The sequence below is a fragment of the Sturnira hondurensis genome, unplaced genomic scaffold, assembly GCF_014824575.4.
Source record: "Sturnira hondurensis isolate 20B ecotype Veracruz unplaced genomic scaffold, ASM1482457v3 Scaffold0016433, whole genome shotgun sequence".
NCBI classification, from domain to species: Eukaryota; Metazoa; Chordata; class Mammalia; order Chiroptera; family Phyllostomidae; genus Sturnira; species Sturnira hondurensis.
The window spans coordinates 36438-58003 of record NW_028089064.1 but is presented as its reverse complement, the minus strand read 5'-3'; positions in this window follow the sequence as shown (position 1 = coordinate 58003).

Sequence of the window (21566 nt, the reverse complement as noted above, 5' to 3'; positions counted from 1 at the left end):
AAACCTGGTTTGGGGCTAGGAGTAGGTGAGTTTAGCTTCTACCTATTCTTCAACCATCTTGAAATCCCCCAGACTTTAATTTTGAAAATGCTTGAAATATTATATATATTTATTACTGGCAGTTAGTTTTTATGAATTAGCCTCTCCAGTCTCTTAACACCACTGTCTCTATGAAGTATTATATTATATCTGCCTACTTGCACATCTATCAGTGTAAAAATAATACACATTTACCTACATGTGTAGATTGAGAATATGTGAATCATCTAAAGCAACATTAACTAGCCTTAATTTGATTGTGAAATATGAAGGTATCAATAGATTTGCATCATTTATAATGATCATGTGCATAGTTAACATAAATTAACTGTTTTTCTATCAATCCTTAGTTTAACCGGTGTTTCAAATAAAATTGATTTTGTGAAAGCCATGTCTATTTGAAAAGCTTCCTCGGAAATCCAAAGGAATAAAAAAAAAATCAGAAGCAGATTATAATATAGCAAGAACTGGTTAAATTTTTTACTATATTTTAGACTTATCATAACATTGTCTTCAGGATGAAAATAAGTTGTTTCATTTTCCTTTTTGTCACATTTCTCAGGCTTAAAAATGTAATTTCCATGCAAATTACCCATCTTCAACCTTCATTAAACCCTTTTTACTGAGAATCTAACTAGCTCTCAAACCTCTCAGTTATCCATGATAAATCATGGAAGGGTCAGAATAGCAAAACAATGCTACTTTTGCAGGATAATATATGAAAAGCAAGAGTATTGTTCAAAGTTGTATTTTTGCATTGTAAGAAAGTTAGGGAGGCAGAATACTGAAATAAAATGTATTCCTATGTGCTAGAGAGCATAATTTAAGTGAGAAAAAATAGTCAATTTTACTACAATTTCCATGCAATGATTTTATCTTTTCCTTCTGAATTTGTACTAACAAGAAAGAACCTATTGCATCTCATTGGTTAATCCTCTAACAGTGGCAGTTATTCCATTTGTTTCAATTTCTGCCTTCATAACAGCAGGAAATATATTGTGTGATTACTAGTAATCCTCAATGTAAATGAAAGCATTATACTTTCATTGATACCCCTGTGATATTGTGTTACCACAATACAGTTGTCATAGATCAACTTTTTCCAATTATTTTTATCTATGAACAATTTTCACAGAAATGTATAAATTTATGAACTACTTAGAAATATTTCATCATTATTGTATATTACAAAAAAACATTGTAAATAAAAATAACTTTAGCAGCATATTATTAACTGTTATTATAGTATTTATTTAAACATTAAAATGAGTTATTTTCATTGTACATGAAGTTCTGTTTTTGATTTAACTAATTTAACAAGTGATGCACACTAATTTAATTTACATGACAATATATGTGATTTGTAGACTTCATATCAGATATTCTGTTTATGAACTACAATTTGTATAAAAGTTGCAACATCAGAAACATAAAAATAAATGGTGCTCGACACCTACTATTTATAAAAGCTATACACTGTTTTTTAACAAATCCACTACATATTTTTTCATTTCTGTATTATATTTAAAAATTGAGGCAAGTGAAAATAATTCAGAATCTCATTATTAGTATTTTTCTGTAAATAATAAATAATGGTTTAACATAGCCGCACTTTTCAAATTACAAAATATTGAACTAGGAAAATAATCACTGTACTTTTTCTTTTAAATATTTGTTTTGCTGGAAAATTACTTTTAAATATTAAAATAACTTCAATAAGTGATATTGAAAGTCTCCTCAAATAACTTTAAGCCTTAAAATGGGCAAAAATAATCCAGAGAAAGAATTTGGGGAAATGTCAATGTTGGTAGGCCAGCTGTTAATTTGCATTTTAATATCAATATTTCTTTTGCCTTCTTTGCTAAACAATGGTTCATTTATAAAAAGTAAATATCGCTTTGCTGATAGACTTTGTTAGCACTTCATGAGAACATTTATTTTCTTCAGAAGCCGCTTATTTATTTCTTGATACAGTCTAAGATGCCCTTAAAGTTCCATTTGAAAGGGAACACATTTCCATATTTATTTTGTCAATCAGAAATTACACTTTCCTTTTTATCTATACCTATGCCTTAATATGACTTCATGGAATGCCTTCAAAACCTACAGGATACAGCGAAAGCAGTCCTGAGAAGGAAGTTTATAACAATAGAGCCTACCTAGAGAAGACAGATAAATCTCACATAAATGATGTAACCCTACATCTACCTTAACTAGAGGAACAACAGAGGAACAACAACAAAAAACCCCAAAGTGAGTAGAAAGAAAGAAATAATATAAGAGCAGATATAAAGACATAGAAATTAAAAACACAATTCAAAGAATCATGTTTTTTCTGGAGATGATTCTTTGTAAAGACAAACACAATTAGCAAACCTTTAAGCAGACTCATCAAGGAAAAAAAAAAGAGAGAGGAACCAAATAAATAAAATCAGAACAAAAGAGAAGTTACAACCTATATGACAGAAATACAGAGGGTTGGAAGACATTATTATGTACAACTGTATACCTATAAATCAGGAGAAATGGACAAATCTCTAGAAACATACAATCTTCAAAATGGAATCAAGAAGCAGAAAGGCTGAATAGACCAATAATAACAAATTGAATTGAAGCAATAACCAAAAAACTTGCAGCACACAAAAGTCCTGTACTGGATGGCTTCACAAGTGAATTTTATCAAACATTTAAAGAAGAACTAACTCCTATCCTTCTCAAACTATTTTTTTAAAAAATCAAGAGGAGGGGAGACTCACAAACTCTTTTTATGAGGCCAGTACCATCCAAATTCCAAAACCAGGTAACGATACAGCAAAGAAATAAAACTATAAGCCAATAACTTTGAAGATCATAGATGCTAAAATACTCAACATAGCCCTGGCTGTTGTAGCTCAGTGGATTGGGTGCCAGCCTGAGAGCTGTGGGTGCATAGGTTCAATTCCCAGTTGGGGAGCATGCCTGAGTTGCAGGCCAGGTCCCCCACTGAGGGTGTGCAAGAGGCAACCACACATTGATGTTTCTCTCCCTCTCTTTCTCCCTCCCTTCCTCTCTCTCTAAAAACAAGTGAATAAAATATTAAAAATAATAAAATAAAATACTTAATATAATATTGACAAACTGGATTCGGCAATAACTTAAAAAAAACATACAACATGATCAAGTGAGATTAATCCCAGGGACAAAAGGATGGTATGATATTCACAAATCGATACACATAATGAACCATATCAACAAAATGATGAACAAAAGTCGCATAATCTTATTAATAGATACAGAAAAACTATTTGAAAAAGTCCAGCACCCATTTGTGACAAAAAACAATCAGTAAAGCGAGAAAAAATAGATTGTGGGAATAGATTCGATATCTATTAAAATATCAATGATTATATTTCACTGACCTAGGAAAAATACTTCAAAAATTTATACGGAATCAAAAAAGACCTCAGATAGCCTCAGAAATCTTGAGGAAGAATAACAAAGTATAAGGGATCATAGTACCTGATACCAAGGTATAATACAAGGCCACTGTAATCAAAACATTCTGGTACTGGCATAAGAACAGACACAGAGATTGATAGAATGGAATAGCAAACCCAGAAATGAACCCATGTCTCTAAGATTAATTAATATTTGATAGAGTTGCAATGAGTATACAAAGGAGTAAAAGTAGCCTCTTCAGTAAATGATGTCGGTAGAACTTGACTGGTACATGCAAAACAACAAACAAACAAGGAGGAACACACCAAGGCACATCGTAATTACATAATTACAAGATAAAAATGAAGGAGAGAATCCCAGAAGCAGCAAGAGATAAGGGGACAGTCACCTACAAAGGAGTTCCCATCAGACTGTCAGCTGATTTCTCAAGAGACATTACAGGTAAGAAAGAGCTGGAAAGAAGTATTCCGAGTCATGAAAGGCAAGGACGTACATCCAAGATTGCTCTACCCAGCAAATCTTTCATTTAGAATGGAAGGACAGATAAGGTGCTTCTCAGATAGGGTCAAGTTCAAGGAGTTCATCATCACCAAGCCCTTATTTTACGAAATGTTAGAAGGACTTATCTAAGAAAAAGAAGATAAAAAACATGTATACTAAAATGACAGCAAACTCACAATTACTAACAAACACACCTAAAATAAAAACAAACTAAGGAAACAACTAGAACAGGAACAGAACCACAAAAATGGAGATCACATGGAGGGTGATCCATGTGATCCTTGCTTTTAACATACAGATGATCTACAGACATATGAAAAGATGTTCAACATCATTAACCATCAGAGAGTTGCAAATTAAAACCACAAATAGATACCACCTCACACTGGTCAAAGTGACCATCATTAATAAACCAACAAACAAGTGCTGGTAACAGGGCCCTATTGCACTCTTGTTGGGAATGCAGACTGTTGCAACCACTGTGGAAAAGAGTATGGAATTTTCTCAAAAAACTAAAAATAAAATTGTCTTTTGACCCAGCAACTCCACTGCTGGGAATATACCCTAAGAACTCTATAACACCGATTCAACAAACTTAGGCACCTCTCTAAGTTCACGGCAACACTGTTTACAATAGCCAAGTGCTAGAAACAGCTTAAGTGCCCATTAGCAAATGAATGGATAAAAAAGTGTTGTATATTAATGCAATGGAATATTATGCAGCAGAAAGAAAGAAGGACCTCCTGCCCTTCACAACAGCATGGATGAAACTGGATAATATTATGCTAATCAAAATAAACCAGTTAGTGAAAGACAAATACCATATGATCCTACCTATAAGAGGAACCCAAAGAACAAAAATAAACTAATGAGAAAAATAGAACCAGAGGCATGAAAATGTGGAACAGACTGACAGAAACAAGAGGGGCACACGGGAGAGGGGTGAGTGTGAAAATAAGGGGAAGGAACTAGTCATAAAATATGTATGAATAGTGATCCATGGACATAGACACCAGTGTGGAGATTGCATATGGGGGTGTGTGGGGTGAGTGAAAAGGGGGGAAGGGAGAAAAACTGGGACAATTGTAATAGAAGAACAATAAAAAATTAAGTATATATCTATATATATTTGAGAGAATGTTTCTTAGTAGGAAATCAGGTGTACAATAAAATTTGTTAAGTTTTAGCAAATGTATACACCCCTGAAGTCACCACTACTATCAATAATGGCATGTCATTTTGATAAACATTTATGGATGTTTCTCAGAGATGGTTTATTTTTCAATAAAAAATCTACCTCTTCAAATGAAATAAACTTAAAATTTTGTTTAACAAAAAAGAAGTAATCACTGAAGCTACTGCCATCTATTTAAGAAAGTATGTTTACTCCTGCAAACATACTTTCCACAGGAGGAAGTGTGGGGGATGCATGGACAGACCCTGGAGGATTTGGGGGTGGGAGGGAGGTGGGGAGGGTTGGGTGGGTGAGCTGGTATGGGAGTAGGGGAAGGAGGATGTACTTGAACAACAATTAAAATAAAAAATATTGTAAAAATAATAAATTGCTTTGTGAAAATTAAAAAAGAAAGAAAGAAAGTATGTTTAAAAGGGATTAAAATGANTTACTGAAGCTACCGCCATCTATTTAAGAAAGTATGTTTACCCCTGCAAACATACTTTCCACAGGAGGAAGTGTGGGGGATGCATGGACAGACCCTGGAGGATTTGGGGGTGGGAGGGAGGTGGGGAGGGTTGGGTGGGTGAGCTGGTATGGGAGTAGGGGAAGGAGGATGTACTTGAACAACAATTAAAATAAAAAATATTGTAAAAATAATAAATTGCTTTGTGAAAATTAAAAAAGAAAGAAAGAAAGTATGTTTAAAAGGGATTAAAATGAACCTTTGTTCAAAAATCCCTAGGTAAAATGAAAATTTAGTATTTTGTTTTAGGGAAGGTACACAAATGCCCACGTTTTGAAAACAGCTCAAAGTAGGGTGGTGAAGACGCATTGCCTATTGGTTTCAAAAATCTCTTGGGTGGCATTCCATAGCATGGGTGAATCTGAATTACATTGTGCTGATTGAAATAAGCCAGGCAGTGACAGACACATACATGCCATATGATCTCACCTAGAAGTGCAACCTAATCAATAAAACAAACAAACAAGGAAGAAAAATAGAACCAGAAATATTGAAATTAAAAACAATCTGCCAGTAACCAGAGGGGAGGTGGAGGGAGGACAATGGGGGGAAGAGGGGGGGGAGGGTTTCCAGGAACTATAAAGGACATGGAGAAAACAAAGGTGGGGCAGGATTAGGGGAGGGAGGTGTGGCTGGCTGGGGTTGCAGGGAGTGATGGGGGAAAATACAGGCATTGTATTTGAACAATCAAAAAGCGAAAATATAAATAAAGCCCTGGCTGGTGTAGCTCAGTGGATTGAGCACGGGCTTGCAATTCAGAGGAGCAAAGTTCGATTCCCAGTCAGGGCACATGCCTGGGTTGCAGGCCAGTTCCCAGTAGGGGATGCATGAGAGGAAATCATACATTGATGTTTCTCTCCCTCTCTCTTTCCCTTCCCCTCTAAAGATAAATAAATAAAATCTTTAAAAAATGTAAATAAAAATCTGTTCGGTGAGTTCACTGGGTAGCTATTCAAACTCTTTTATTCATCCAGAGAGGTTTGATCCCCATGTTCCCACGAATCTGGTGATCAATCTTCACAGCAAGCTACCTATTTTCTTGTTTGTTAGTTTTGTTTTTAACACAGGACAGCAATCACACGATCACTTGAAAACAAATAAACAAGATTTTCTATCTCAAGGACCAGTGTTTCTTTAGAGGACTCTTGTATAAAGATATGACCTAGGGCTCCTCCTCCTCATCCTCTTTCTATGTGTCTCTTATAACTTCTACTCCTAAATTGGCATATCAAGCTGTTCTAACATAAGATTTTGAGACTATTGGGCATGACCTACTATAAAAATTTTAACTTCACATAGCCTATATTAACATATACTTAGTTAATCGCCAAGTATCTTTCCTTATTAGAATTTTATAGAGTTGTGTTCTGACAATTACCAAGTGATTTATGTGAAATATATGAGTGAAATAATACAGTTCTTGGCTTTTTCTGTCTGACTTATTTAGTTTAATCATATTTTCAAATTGTTTTTTTATTACTGCCTAGTGACTTTTAACAATATCTGCCCTTTGATTAGGGTGTTTAATATAATTTCACTTAATGTGTCCAGAAGACACCCATACATATAATATGAAAAACAAAGGCATTTATTAAAGAAGATACAAGATACAAGAAACACTGTACATAAGACAAAGATGCCTCAGTCCCCTCCAAAGTAGGGACCTTAAGACCTCATACAGTTCTCCGAATCACTATCAGGTGACCCTTTATATTTTCCTCAACCTCATCAACAATTTAAATATCTTCCCTTTCAAAAGCGATTTTAGTTTTGGGAAAAGCCAGAGGTCACAAGGTGTCAATTTTGGCCTGTAGGTGGTGTGAGGCACCTGGATGATTTGATGTTTCACAGAAAAAATTATACAGGAGATGTGATGCATGAGTGGCTGTATTGTCTTGATGAAGCTGCCAATCACCAGCTGTCCATAGCTAAGGCCTTCTGAATTATCTGAATAGTTTCTGTGGAGGGATGTTCAAACTTAATGCAAAATGTGATGCACACTCATCGCTCTACTTACTTAGCCTTTGTGAATGAGGCCACACAGTACACATGTTCGCTTAATGGCGACTACCACCCCGACTGACTAATTTAGTGAAGTCATCATCATTCATGCATGTATATTCTAGTCCACTCTCTTTGCCTGCCAGGTTACATCAATGTTGTACAACTTGTTCTCATCGTATTAACAATGGCTAAACTTTTTCCAGACAGATCTCATTTTTTAAAGATTTTATTTATTTATTTTTACAGAGAGGGGAAGGGAAGGAGAAAGAGGGAGGAAAAACACCAAAGTATGATTGCCTCTCATGCACCCCTCTACTGGAGCTGGCCCACAACCCAGGCATGGGCCCTGGCTGAGAATTGAACCTGTGACCCTTTGGTTCACAGGTCTACGTTCAATCCACTGAGCTACACCAGCCAGGGCAAACCTCATATTTTTTGAAGCATTTGAGTTCAAGTCTATCTTTCTTGTGCTTGTTTTATATTTTTTCCCTCTTACTCTGTTTACTTTTTCTTCAATTCATTTTTCCCATGAGTCAACACTCATTTTATTTTCATGTATTAATTTAGTTATGCTCACTTCTATCCCTTTTAGTGCTTTTTCAATGTCACAATATGTATCTTAAACTTGACCCAGCTCTCTTCAAGAATGTATTGGTATTTCACACAAAATATAAGAATGTTACAAAATATGCTTCCAATTATTCCTGACTTACATTGTACTCTATTTGTAGACTATTTTACTTTCACATGTACTATGGAACCACATTGCATTATTGTTATTATATTATAAACTAAATTATATTTTCAGAGACTTAACATCTCAATATTAAAAAGCCTTTTATATCTACTGATATATTACAATGCCTCATGTTCCTTATCTCTACATTTTTCTCTCAGCCATCCTTTTCACTTCAGTCCAAAATAATCTTTGAATATTTCTTAGGAATGAACCTTTCAGTATTAAATCTGTTTGAAAATGTCTTCATGCCTCATTGATTGTGGGATGATAATTTTGCTTGCTATTGAATTTGAAGTTAATAGTTGATAGTTGATCTGAGAAGCCAGAAAGGTTTGTCTCTGTTCTCCTGTCCTGACCTCAGCCTTAGCATCCTGGTACACCTGAACCTTAGGATATGTTTCTTTTTTCTTGACATTTCCCTACCTCATGCATCTACAGGCAGCTTTTGCCTTATACTCTATGCGAATACCCCAGTGTTTGTATATTCAGCTCCCTGTTCCTTGCTTGTTCTTGTGCGTTGGGTCACTTCTCTCAAATAACCTGTGCCTCCAGTCATGTTACTGGACAGGGGCCTGACCCTGAGTGGCTCTGCCTAGGGCCAGTCATAGTGTCTGGGTGCTTGACTTCGTGTAGGAAAGATTTTATAGCTTGAGTCCATGTGACCATGAGGATACATTTATTAAAGCTGAGGACAGTGATACCATGAAGGGCTTAGCAAAGACAAGCAACAGAAGAGTCCAAGTGGGGTTGTTGGCTCACTGGCAAATCAGAAAAGGGGGTTTTAGGGACAAGTTCAGGGGAATAGCCTAGAACGAGCTGCCTGTTGCCCACTGTCTTAGGGTTTAAGAGACTTGTGCCTGTGGGGAAAGGAGTGGAGGAAGAAGGACAAGGAAATGATATGATGTAGTTCCCAGAAGGACAGTGCCTGCATTGGATCTTTTGTTTTGAGGTTTTTGTCTCTCTCTTGAAGGTGGGAATTTTAGGGGAGATCTCAGGGGTGGGCTTCAGTAGCATATCCGTAAGTTCTCCAGGTGTGCCCTTTCTGGTTCATGGTCTACACCAATAGGGCAGGAAGTCTTCAGTCATTGCAGGTGGTTCTGGCATCCTCACCCACCTGGTTTTGCGGCTTTTCTGGGTCTGGAGCTGAAACATAACTGAGGCATAGACATGTTCTCCTAGTTGTTATCTCCAAGGAAGAGAGGCCAGGGGAGAAGAAGTTACCCTGGGGCCAAGGTACTTTTTTTTCCAGTTTCATCCTCTTCCAGGTATTCAGGTTGTTCTACCCTGGTGACTATCTGTACCTTGCTGGAAGTTGTTCAGCCTCTGTGTTCAGCTATCAGCCCCAGTTTTCCTATTCTTTGTGCCAAAAACATTTCCCAGCTTCTTACTATTCTATCTGTCAGAGCTGCAGAAGGCCTGGAGGGCTTAGAGGCACTCCTAACCTATCTTAGAATTTTTTTTCAGGCTCAAGTGACCCATATTTCTTTGCTCTTAACTTACACCTGTTCTGTCTTCCAAAAGCCCACACAGAAAAGTTGGTGAGAATGTACATACTAAACTTGTATCCAGGGCTTCTAGTAATTCTAAGCGACCATGCTTGGAACATATGCTCAAACTTTAAAAAAATCTATTAGAAGTTCAGCTGCTTCCTTCTTACCCTATAATTACCGCAGTTGCTCTTCCCACAGCTGCATCAAGGACATCGGTCTCTTTAGTGTGAAGCAGGTTTGTTATTTCTCTGCATTTTAGTACATGCATTTCTTTGAGACCTCATTTCTGTAATGGTTCTAACAATGAACATTTTTAGGTTTTTTTAGTTCATAATTATTGTTGTCATGTGACTGTCTAAAGTCCAAACAGTAGACACACACACACACTCCAGATTATTCAATTGGTAGGAAATTGTTAAGTCAGCCATTGCCAAAAACTGAAATGTCATGATATTATTTACTGAAGGCATTTATATGCCTATTGGATGTTGTTGTTCTATTTTGGAGTAATAAAAGAACTGTTGTAAAATGAAAATAGGGCAAGAATCATGTCAACTGAAGTTGGCATCAGATTTTTAAAGAGTACATTTGGTAATTGATTTCCCCCCTAAAATATTTATTCCAGAGTGGAATACATTATTTGGATTGTCTTCCACCAGCTCCTCCTACCTAGGGACACAAATACCACAGTTTAAAGATGACAGTTAGCCAGAAGGAAATCGGTAGTTAGTTAACGATACATCTGAAGGCAGGAGTCCCCAGGTTTGATTATCAAGATCATAATATTTTCCAAACACCCATGTGTCAACAACTCTTCCACTGTAGTATATTCCCTGGATTAAAAGATTTTATGCTGAAGGTCACAGATTTCTGTATGTCACATCCTTACAAAAATAAGTCATATGAGACAGAAGTTAGTGAATCATTCTCATAAAGAGTGGTCTGTCTCTCTTCAGGAAAAAAAAAACTTTTCCAATCTCTTACAGATGGCTTCTCAAACATTGGATTAAGACTCATATGCTCACAGTTAGGTGAGTAACTGAATAACATGCAAAGAGAAATGTCATTGCCACAATTAGTTATGTAAATCAAGATTCATCCGAAGGGTCTCTGCAGATTGTTCCATGAACTAAACTGATGTTATATTCCCAGGATCAAGCAAGAGGAGCTGCTGATGATGGAAATTATGTATTTTGCTGTGTATACTACTCACCCATGTTTTTGGCCCAAATTTTAGGAGAAAAATATTTTGTTTTCATTTCTTAATTCAATCTAGTTATATATTTATATTTAGATACTTGCTTTCTGTATTATAAAGAAATTTTAGCACTTATATTTAAACATTTTATGGAACAAAAATTTTATATAACAAATAATTACAAAACACAATAACAGATACAAGGTATTTCAGGTACTATACGTGTACAATGTGCATCTTTATTTTTCACCTCAAAAATTGGGGCAAAAGAGTGCACATAATACATGGCAAAATATGGTAAATGCCTGCTGCAAAAGACTTTTCTCTGTGAGTGCTTTGCATAAGCACAACAAAGCAAATTTTAAACTGAAAGTCCACTGCCAGGACCAGTTACTCTCTTAGCTTAATCTTATTCCCAGTCGATTCTCTATTCCTTGGTCAGATTTTTTTCTGTAACTTTTTCTCTTTGTGAAGCATGATTTTCATACCTATTATGATGCTAGTGAGAACACTAGAATACCCTTCCCTGCAATCATTCAGTCGATACTGAAAAACACCAATTTTCAACACCTTGCATACAACAATCGAATTGTCTTAAGAAACTTTTTGGCTGTATCTATCCAGGTACTTTTTGAAACTCATTTTGAGAAACTGTTTCAGTTAATATGTTTAAAAATATTTTCACTGAATCCTAGCTAGTGTGGCTCCATAGACCGAGTACTGGCCTGTAATCTGACAGGTTGCTGGTTTGGTTCCCAAACCAGTCCAGGCACATGCCTGGGTTGAGGGCCAAGTCCCCGGCTAGGGGTATCTGAGAGGCAACCAATTGATGTTTCCCTCGCGCATGTTTCTATTTCTTTCCCTTTCTCCTTCTTTTCTTCTCTCTCCTTCTCTCTCTCTCAAAAGAAAAAAGTTTGCACTGAAAAAATTTTTTCATTTTTTTTCAATCTGTTTGCAGCCAGGTTTCTCATCTCAGGACAAAAGTAAAACTATGCAATGTTTTCATGGTGATACTGCACTTTATTTAAGATCTCTAATGACCAGTAAAATTTAGCTATATAAGCAACCCAAAAGTTATTTAAACAAACATATGTAAAGTATATAAGCAAAATTAAACTTAAATGTAAGAAAAATGATAAATTAATAACCTCTATGAATTTAATAGTATGTTTGAATTATAGATAGATTTAATAACAAACTTAATAACAATTGATTTTTTAAAACCAGGAAGAAATTACATTTAGTGATATTCTCAATGATAGAATATACCCATTATATATAAACAGAATAGTAGACAAACAAAAAGCAAAAGCAACTTATAATATGAAAATTCTACAAAGAACAGGAAGGTTTCTTTTCTTTCTTACTAATCCTGACTACTAGAAAAAACTTAGAAACATGAATAAAATGACTAACAGAAAATGACGATGATCATGATGATATCTGAAATTTCCTACATATTTAGCAACTCAAAATTTTAAGAATTTATTTGACTTTAGACTTAAATATAAAATACGAACAAAGAATCTTCTAGGGGAGAACTTTCTTGACATTGTGCAGGCAATGATTTTTTGTGTGTAACACTAAAAACATGGGCAACAAGAGCAAAAATAAACATATGGGACTACATCAAAGTGAAATGGGAAGGCAGCCTAGTCCAGGGCTCCTGCTGCCTGTCATGGCTCAGCCAAAAAAGCAGAGATGGAGCCTGGATTATCGTGGTATAATTTATTAATATCAGAGGCCAGCAATCTGAGAAGGTGTCAGGTAAACACGCTAACATCCACTTTCCCCTCGAGCTTTCACAAGCAAGCTTATATAAAGGAAACATGAGAATCTGGGAGAAGAAAATTCCCAAAGGGAGCATGAATGTGCCCTTTCTTTTGGGGGTCAGGGGGAGGGGAGCTGAATGTGGAGTCACACAGCTTCTTCTCAAGTTCACTACCTTTGTTGCAGTGTTATCTCTCCATTTGCATTAGCATCCCTCTCTTCCCCAGACACCTGTGGTTTACAGCCAGTGAAGCTGCGTATTCTCTGTTTAGGAAGGAGGGGTATAATCCGTTGCTCTCAAGTGTCCTTGGTTAAGGGAAGATAAGGTCTTGTAATTTACCAGGTGGCTAAATTGTTCAAATTGTTTGGTCTTATTTAATTTCTTTTCTCAGTTTCCCCATTACACTTGCCCAGGAATATTCCTAGCTTTTTACTATCCTGTATCAAAACTAAAAACCTTCTGCAAAGAAAGAGAAATCATCAACAAAATGAGAAAGCAGTCTATAGAATGGATGAAAACATTTGCAGGACATGTATCTGATAAGGGATAAATATTCAGTATCTGTAAGGAACTCACACAACTCAATAACAAAATATTAAATAATATAGTTGAATATGGACAGAGGATCTGTATAGGTCCAAAATATATCAGGTATAAGAAAAGATTATTAGCTTCACTAATCATTATGAAAACACACAATTAAAACTAAAATTAGCTATCATCTCACACATGTTCATTGGTTATTATAAAAAAGACAAATGATAAGTGTTATTGAGGATGTAGAGAAAAGGAAACTCTTGCTCACTATGGTAGAAATGTTCATAACAGTACAGTAACTATAGAAGATAGTATACAGTTTTCACTAAAAATTAAAAATAGAACAACCATATGATTTAGCAATTCCATTTCTGGATTTTTATTAAAAAATCACTATCTCAAGGAGGTATCTGTACTCACATGCTCATTGCAACATGATCTGCAGTGGTCAAGACATGGAAATAGTGTCCATTGATAGATGAAAAAAAAAACAAGAAAAATGTTATAGCCCTAGACATTTTGGTTGGGCATTGTTCCACAAGGCAAAGAGTCTCTAGTTCTATTCCTGGTCAGCTCACATTCCCTGGGTTGCAAGTTCAGTCCTAGTCGAGGTGTGTGTGAGATCTTTTTCTCTCTCTCTCTCTCCCTCCTCCCCCCCTCTAAAAATAAATGCATGCATTATTTATAAAGAGATGTGATATTTATGTATGAATGTAGAATATTATTCAGCTATGAGAAAGAAAGCAATACTGTCTTTTGTTACAATATTGATAGACCTTGAAGGTATTGTTAAGTGAAATAAGTCAGGTAAAGAAAAATGCTGTATGATCTCACTAGTATGTCAAATCTTTAAAAACAAACTCAAAATTAGTAGAATGGTGGTTACCAGAAACTGGGGGACAAGAGAGATGTTGATCAAGGGTATAAACTTCTGGTTCTAAGATAAGTAAGCTATATTTTTAATATGCAGCTTGGTGATTATAGTTAACAGTAATGTATTATATGCTTGAAAGTAGCTAAGAGAGTCAGTATTAAATATTCTCACCACATACACATGCTGTAATTACACACTGTAATTTTGTGAAGTGATGGATATGTTAGGTAACTTGGTTGTGGTAATCATTTCACAATATATCTGGGTGTCAACTTATCACATTCTACACCTAAAACTTATACCTTATACATCAATTTTATCTCATATCCAGGGAGAATCATATATCATGTAAGCATCTTGAAAAGTACATGCATTTAAATATGCCTTTAAACTATGATGAACTAGTGGAGATACAAGAATTTAGGTAATTTGTTCCCGGTTATCTAAAGCCAACCATCCTACCAAACAAACAAATGGACATGTATTTTTTAAAATCATTTATTTATTTATTTATCTTTAGAGGGGAAGGAGAGAGGGAGAGAAACATCAATGTATGGATGCCTTTTGTGTGTCCCCTGCTGGGAGTTGGCCTTCAGGGAACTGGACTACAACCCAGGCATGTGGACATGTATTTTGAAGTTTGAGACAAAATGAACAACACTTATTTCAGAGACAGCCCTCTAAGAAAGTAACATATTTACCGTGGTGATGGTCTGAAAATGTTAATATCTTTTCAAATTTATAAATCTTTCCTCTCTTTAAGGCATGATGCAGCATAGGTGTGTAATTAAAAATATTATTTATAGCCCTGGCTGGTGTAGCTCAGTGGATTGAGCGTGGGCCTGTGAACCAAAGGATCGCAGTTCGATTCCCAGTCAGGGCACATGCCTGGGTTGCAGGACTGTTCCCAGTGGGGGACACATGAGAGGCAACCACACAGTGATGTTTCTCTCCCTCTCTCCTTCCCTTCCCCTCTCTCTGAAAATAAATAAATAAAATATTTTTAAAAATATTATTTACAGTCCTGGCTGCTGTAGCTTAGTGGATTGAGTGCAGGCCTGTGAACCAAAGCATCTTTAGTTCGATTCCCAGTCAGGGCACATGCTTGGGTTGCAGGACAAGCCCCCAACAAGGGGCACATAAGAGGCAACTGCACATTGATGTTTCTCTCCTTCCCTTCCTCTCTCTCTAAAAATAAATAAAAATCTTTAAAATTTTTAAAAATATTATTTACAATAGTCCAGTAGTTGAAAACACATTTTGTTGGGCAAAATATCTATGCCGTAATCATTTTATTTTAAGAAGAAATAAAAACTATGCTAATTCATTAGGTTGCTGTAAAAAATAAATAATTTTATGCACATCTCTTAAAATATTGCCTTATACATAATAAGCTCAAATAAATGATATATAATAATAGAAGACTGCTAAAGTTTATTGATTTTTGAGGTGCCATTAACATATATCATTCAAACATATTAGTTTATATACTGTTGTACATGCACACTCATCTATTTAAATTTTTAGAAAAGAAAATTTTTTGTTAATATTAATCATCTACAAAACTTAAATCTAAATTAAAATGTATTTTAATCTAATTGTTAGAAAGAAGTCATATAAATGTAATGACATTTTTTAAGGCACTGGTTATAACAGAGTACTTCTAAGTTAAGTATTTCACTGGTCATTATTGACAAATACATATTTTGGACAGATAATGTAAAATTTGTAAAGATAAAATAATTTAATAATAAGATTCATTAAAATAAAACACAATCTTACTCTAACACCTACAACATCTGAGAAAATTTTAAGAGGTAGTAATATTGTGTCTTGATAAAATGCATTAAATATATTGTATAAATTATATCTTTTTAAAGTATATTTTACTAATCATGCCATTACAGCTGTCCCATTTTTCTTCCCTTTATCTTCCTCCACCCTATACCCAGCGTTCCTCCCTTAGTTCATGTGTATGGGTCATATATATATAAGTTCTTCAGCTTTTCCATTTTCTATACTATTCTTAACCTCCCTCCAGCTATTTTGCACCTAAAATTATATTTCTTATTCTCTGTACCTTTCTTCCACTCACCCACTCCTCCTTCCTACTGAAATACCTCCATGAGATCTTCATTTCTGTGATTTTGTACCTGTTCTAGTTGTTTGCTTAGTTTCTTTTTGTTTTTTGTTGTTGTTTAGGTTCAGTTGTTGATAGTTGTGAATAGTCATTTTACTGTTAGTATTTTTTATCATCTTCTTTCTCTTAGATAAGCCCCTTTAACATCGCATGTAATAAGGGTTTAGTGATATGGAAATCCTTTAACTTGACTTTATCTGGGAAGCACTTTTTCTGCCTTTCCATTCCATATGATAGTCTTGCTGGATAGCTCAATCTTGGATGTAGGTCCTTGCCTTTCATGACTTTGAATACTTCTTTCTAGCTCCTTCTTGCCTGCAAAGTGGTTTTTTTTTTTTTTTGAGAAATCAGCTGATAGTCTTATGGGAACTCCTTTGTAGATAACTCTCTTCTTTTCTCTTTCTGCTTTTAAGATTCTCTTCTTATCTTTCATCTTGGGTAATGTAATTACTATGTGTCTTGGTGTGTGTTTCCTTGGGTCCAATCTCTTTAGGACTTTCTGAGCTTCCTGAGCTTCCTGAAGCTTTCTGAAGCTTCTATTTCATTTGCCAGATTAGAAAAATTCTGTTTCATTGTTTTTTCAATAAGTTTTCAATTTTTTTCCTCCATCTTCTCCTTCTGGTACCCCTATGATGCAGGTGTTGGAATGTTTAAAGTTGTCCCAGAAGTTCCTAAGCCTCTCATCATTTTTTTGAATTCTTATTTCTTCATTCTGCTCTGGTTGAATATTTATTTCTTCCTTTTGTTCCAAAACACTGATTTGAGTCCTGGTTTCCTTCCTTTCATTGTTGGTTCACTGTATATTTTTCTTTATTTCACTTTGTATAGCCTTCACTTCTTCCTTCATTTGTGTCCATACTCAATCATTCCATTGAACATCCTGATTACCAGTGTTTGGAACTTTGTATCTGATAGGATGGCTATCTCCTCCTTGCTTAGCTCTTTTCCTTGAGTTTTGATCCATATTTCTTTTTCTTGACACACCTGTGACCTTGTAATGGATGGAGCCTTAGGTATTCACCAGGGTAGGGCAACCCTCTTTGCGGTGTTGTGGTTCTATATGTCAGGGAGGTGTCAGAGAAGGAACAATGCCACTTGCTTGGCTCTTTCCCCACTTCCAGTCACTTCCCCAGCCACCCACAGGTGAATTGAGTCCTTCTGGTGCTGAATCCTAGGTGGGTGAGCTTGTGTACATTCTAGGACACCATGGGCTCCTCCAGCAGAATCTTCTGTGAGACTGGCAGTTTCTCCTGCCTCCTCAATCCACAGAGATTTTTACAGCCAGAGGTTTTGAAGCTTTCTTTTCCTACACTGGAACCATGGGTTGTGTTGTCTGTCTCACTCTCCACAGGAATTTTGGGCTTCCAAGTCCATCAGTTGCCACCTTGCTGCATGTCCTCCCCACTGCAGATGCTAATCTCCAACCATCTTACCAGTCTGGATGAGTGTGTACCTTCTTTAACTACTTGGTCATTGAAATTCCATGCAATTTGATTTCCTGTCAGTTCTGGTTGTTTTTTCTTGTTTTTAAGTTGGTGGTTATCTGTGTTTTGGTTGTGCAAGGAAGCAAAGCTTATCTACTTATGCCTCCATCTTGGCTAAAAGATAACTATATCTTTTGTGATATAAATTAGTTTCTGAAGTAATATTGAAAGGCAACACTTTAAAATATTACATTTACTAAACATAAAAATGACTAAGTAATAAGGAATGATGATGTTATAACTATAATTAATGTTAATAAAATATAAAAACATCTTTATATTTAATTGGCAAAAATACATTTCACATATTAAATGAATGTTGGTAAGTCATTACAATATATATTGATATATTTTATTTTATTTATATATTATAGAAAGAAGGCATTTGTGGAAATTAGAAATATGACTTTAAAAGAAGAATGTATTATTTTCTTTTGTTTTGTTTGTTAATCTCTGCAATAGAGACTATTGCTTTTGGGAATTGATAATGTTTTATGTATAATGTTGGTATACATAAATTATTTTTAGCAGAAAATGCATTTTATGCTAAACTGATTGCAAAATACTATTTACCTTACCAGAATATTTTTTAAAATCCTAAGAAGAAGTTTTTAAGAAAAAAAAACATGCATCTAGAATTGGTAAAAATCACTCAAGGTGTGCTAATCATTTTAATGTACTAAGCAAAATTAAATATCATAAAAAATAAATTCAGTGCTGAAAATAGCTGGAAATTATGATGTATGTACATGTAATCATTCACACATGGAAAGTTGCTCATAAGAAAAAAACAGAACCTAAATCAAAAGGAAAATGTAATTAAAGAAAAATTCTAAAGAGTTGCATATTTATTTATTTTTCCCAGTTTGGAAATCAATTCTGTTTGTACTTCAAAATAAATAGCATAAATTTTTATTACAAACTAATGATACCCTAGAAAAAATAGGTTGCTAAAGAGAATTGTTTTTAAAATGCATTACCAGAAATAAAATACTGTGCTAGCTATGTTAAATAAATTCTCACCAAGTTAAAAGAATATTTCTAAAAGAAGGAAATGTAAGTAGGAAGGAAATAAAGGAAGAAGAAAAAAAGGAAGAAAGAAAGGAAGGAGCCAAAATTACAAAAATACTAACTTCTTCTTTTAATGTTCATAACCAAATACAGAAACTACTTCATGAATTCAGTTTTAAGGAGTCTTATCAATCTGAATAGCCTTTAATTTTTTTTTATTTAACTCTTGTTCAAGTACAGTTTTCTTTCTTGCATTCCCAGCCCTGCCCACCCCTCCCCCAGTGCTCCCCACCTCCCTCCCATCTCTGACCCCACCTTAGTTATTGTCCATGTGTCCTTTATACTTGTTCATGTGAGTCCTTCCCCTTTTCCCCTGTGATTCTCTCCCCTCTACCCTCTGGACCCTGTCAGCACGTTCTGTATTTCAGTGTATTTGGTCATATTAGCTTGCTTGTTTGTTTTGTTGTTTAGATTTCTGTTAAAGGTGATATCATATTGTATTTGTCTTTCACCGCCTGGCTTATTTCACTCAGCATAATGCTTTCCAGTTCCATCCATGATGTTGCAAAGGGTAGGAGCTCCTTCTTCCTTTCTGCAGCATAGAATTCCATTGTGTAAATGTACCATAGTTTTTTGATCCAGTCATTGACCAATGGGCATTTAGGTTGCTTCCAACTCTTGGCTATTGTAAATTGTGCTGCTATGAACAGGGGTGCATAGGTTCTTTTGGATTGGTGTTTCAGGGTTCTTAGGATATACACCTAGCAGTGGAATTGCTGGGTCATAAGGCATGTCCATTTTTAGTTTTCTTAGAAAATTCCATACTGCTTTCCATAGTGGTTGTACCAGTCTGCAATCCCACCAACAGTGAACTAGAGTCCCCTTTTCCCCACAACCTCTCCAGCACTCGTTGTTTGTTTCTTTGTTTATGGTAGCCATCTGACTGGTGTTAGGTGGTATCTCATTGTGGTTTTAATTTGCATCTCTCTGATACCTAGTGATATCGAGCATCTTTTCATGTGTCTCTGGATCCTCTGTATTTCCTCCTCGGTGAAGTGTCTGTTCAAGTCCTTTGCCCATTTTTTAATTGGGTTGCTCGTCTTCTTTGAGTAGAGTCCTGTGAGTTCTTTGTATATTTTGGAGATTAAAGCTTTGTCTGAGGTGTCATTGGCAAATATGTTTACCCAAGCTGTTGCTTCTCTTTTTATCTTGATACTGTTTTCCTTGGCCATGCAGAAGCTTTTAAGTTTTATGAGATCCCATTCGTTTATTCTTTCCATTATGTTCCTTGTTCTAGGGGACGTATCAGTAAAAATATTGCTGCATGGAATATCTGAGATTTTTCTGCCAATGCTCTCCCCTAGGACTTTAATGGTTTCTCGGCTTATATTTAAGTCTTTTATCCACCTTGAATATATTTTGATGTATGGTGTAAGTTGGTGATCGACTTGCATTTTTTTGCATGTGGCTGTCCAGTTCTCCCAACACCATTTGTTGAAGATGCTATCTTTACTCCATTTTATGTTACTGCCTCCTTTGTCAAATATTAATTGACTGTAGAGATTCGGGTTTATTTCTGGGCTCTCTCTTCTATTCCATTGGTCTATGTGCCTGTTTTTATGCCAGTACCAGGCTGTTTTGATTACAGTGGCCTTGTAATATAGTTTGATATCAGGTATTGTGATCCCTCCAACTTTCTTCTTCTTTCTCAAAATTACAGCTGCCATTTGGGGTCTTTTATGGTTCCATATAAATTTTTGAAGTGTTTGTTCTATGTCTGTGAAATATGCCATTGGCACTTTAATAGGTATTGCATTGAATCTATAAATTTCTTTGGGTAGTATGGACATTTTGATGATGTTAATTCTTCCAATCCATGACCACAGTATATGTTTCCATTTGTTTGCGTCTTCCTTGATTTCTTTCTTCAGTGTTGTGTAGTTTTCGGCATACAAGTCTTTAACCTCCTTGGTTAGGTTTATTCCCAGATATTTTTTTTTTTTTGCTATATCGAATGGGATTTTATTCTTGATTTCTGCTTCTGCTGTTTCATTGTTAGTATACAAAAATGCCTTTGACTTCTGGATATTGACTTTGTAACCCGCCGTTATGCCAAATTCATTTATTAGTTCGAGCAGTTTTTTGGTAGAGGCTATAGGGTTTTCCATGTACACTATTATGTCATCTGCAAACAGTGACAGTTTTGTTTCCTCCTTTCTGATTTGGATGCCTTTTATTTCCTTTTCTTGTCTGATTGCTGTGGCTAGAACTTCCAATACTATATTGAATAGAAGTGGTGAAAGTGGACAACCTTGTCTTGTTCCTGATCTTAGTGGAAAAGCTTTCAGTTTTTGCCCATTCAGTATGATGTTGGCTGTAGGTCTTTCATATATGGCCTTTATTATATTGAGGAATGCTCCCTCTATTCCCACTTTGCTGAGTACCTTTATCATAAATGGGTGTTGTACCTTATCAAAAGCTTTTTCCGCGTCTATTGATATGACCATGTGGTTTTTGTCCTTGCTTTTGTTTATGTGGTGTATTACATTTACTGATTTGCGGATATTGAACCATCCTTGCATCCCTGGGATGAATCCCACTTGGTCATGGTGTATGATCTTTTTGATGTATTGTTGGATG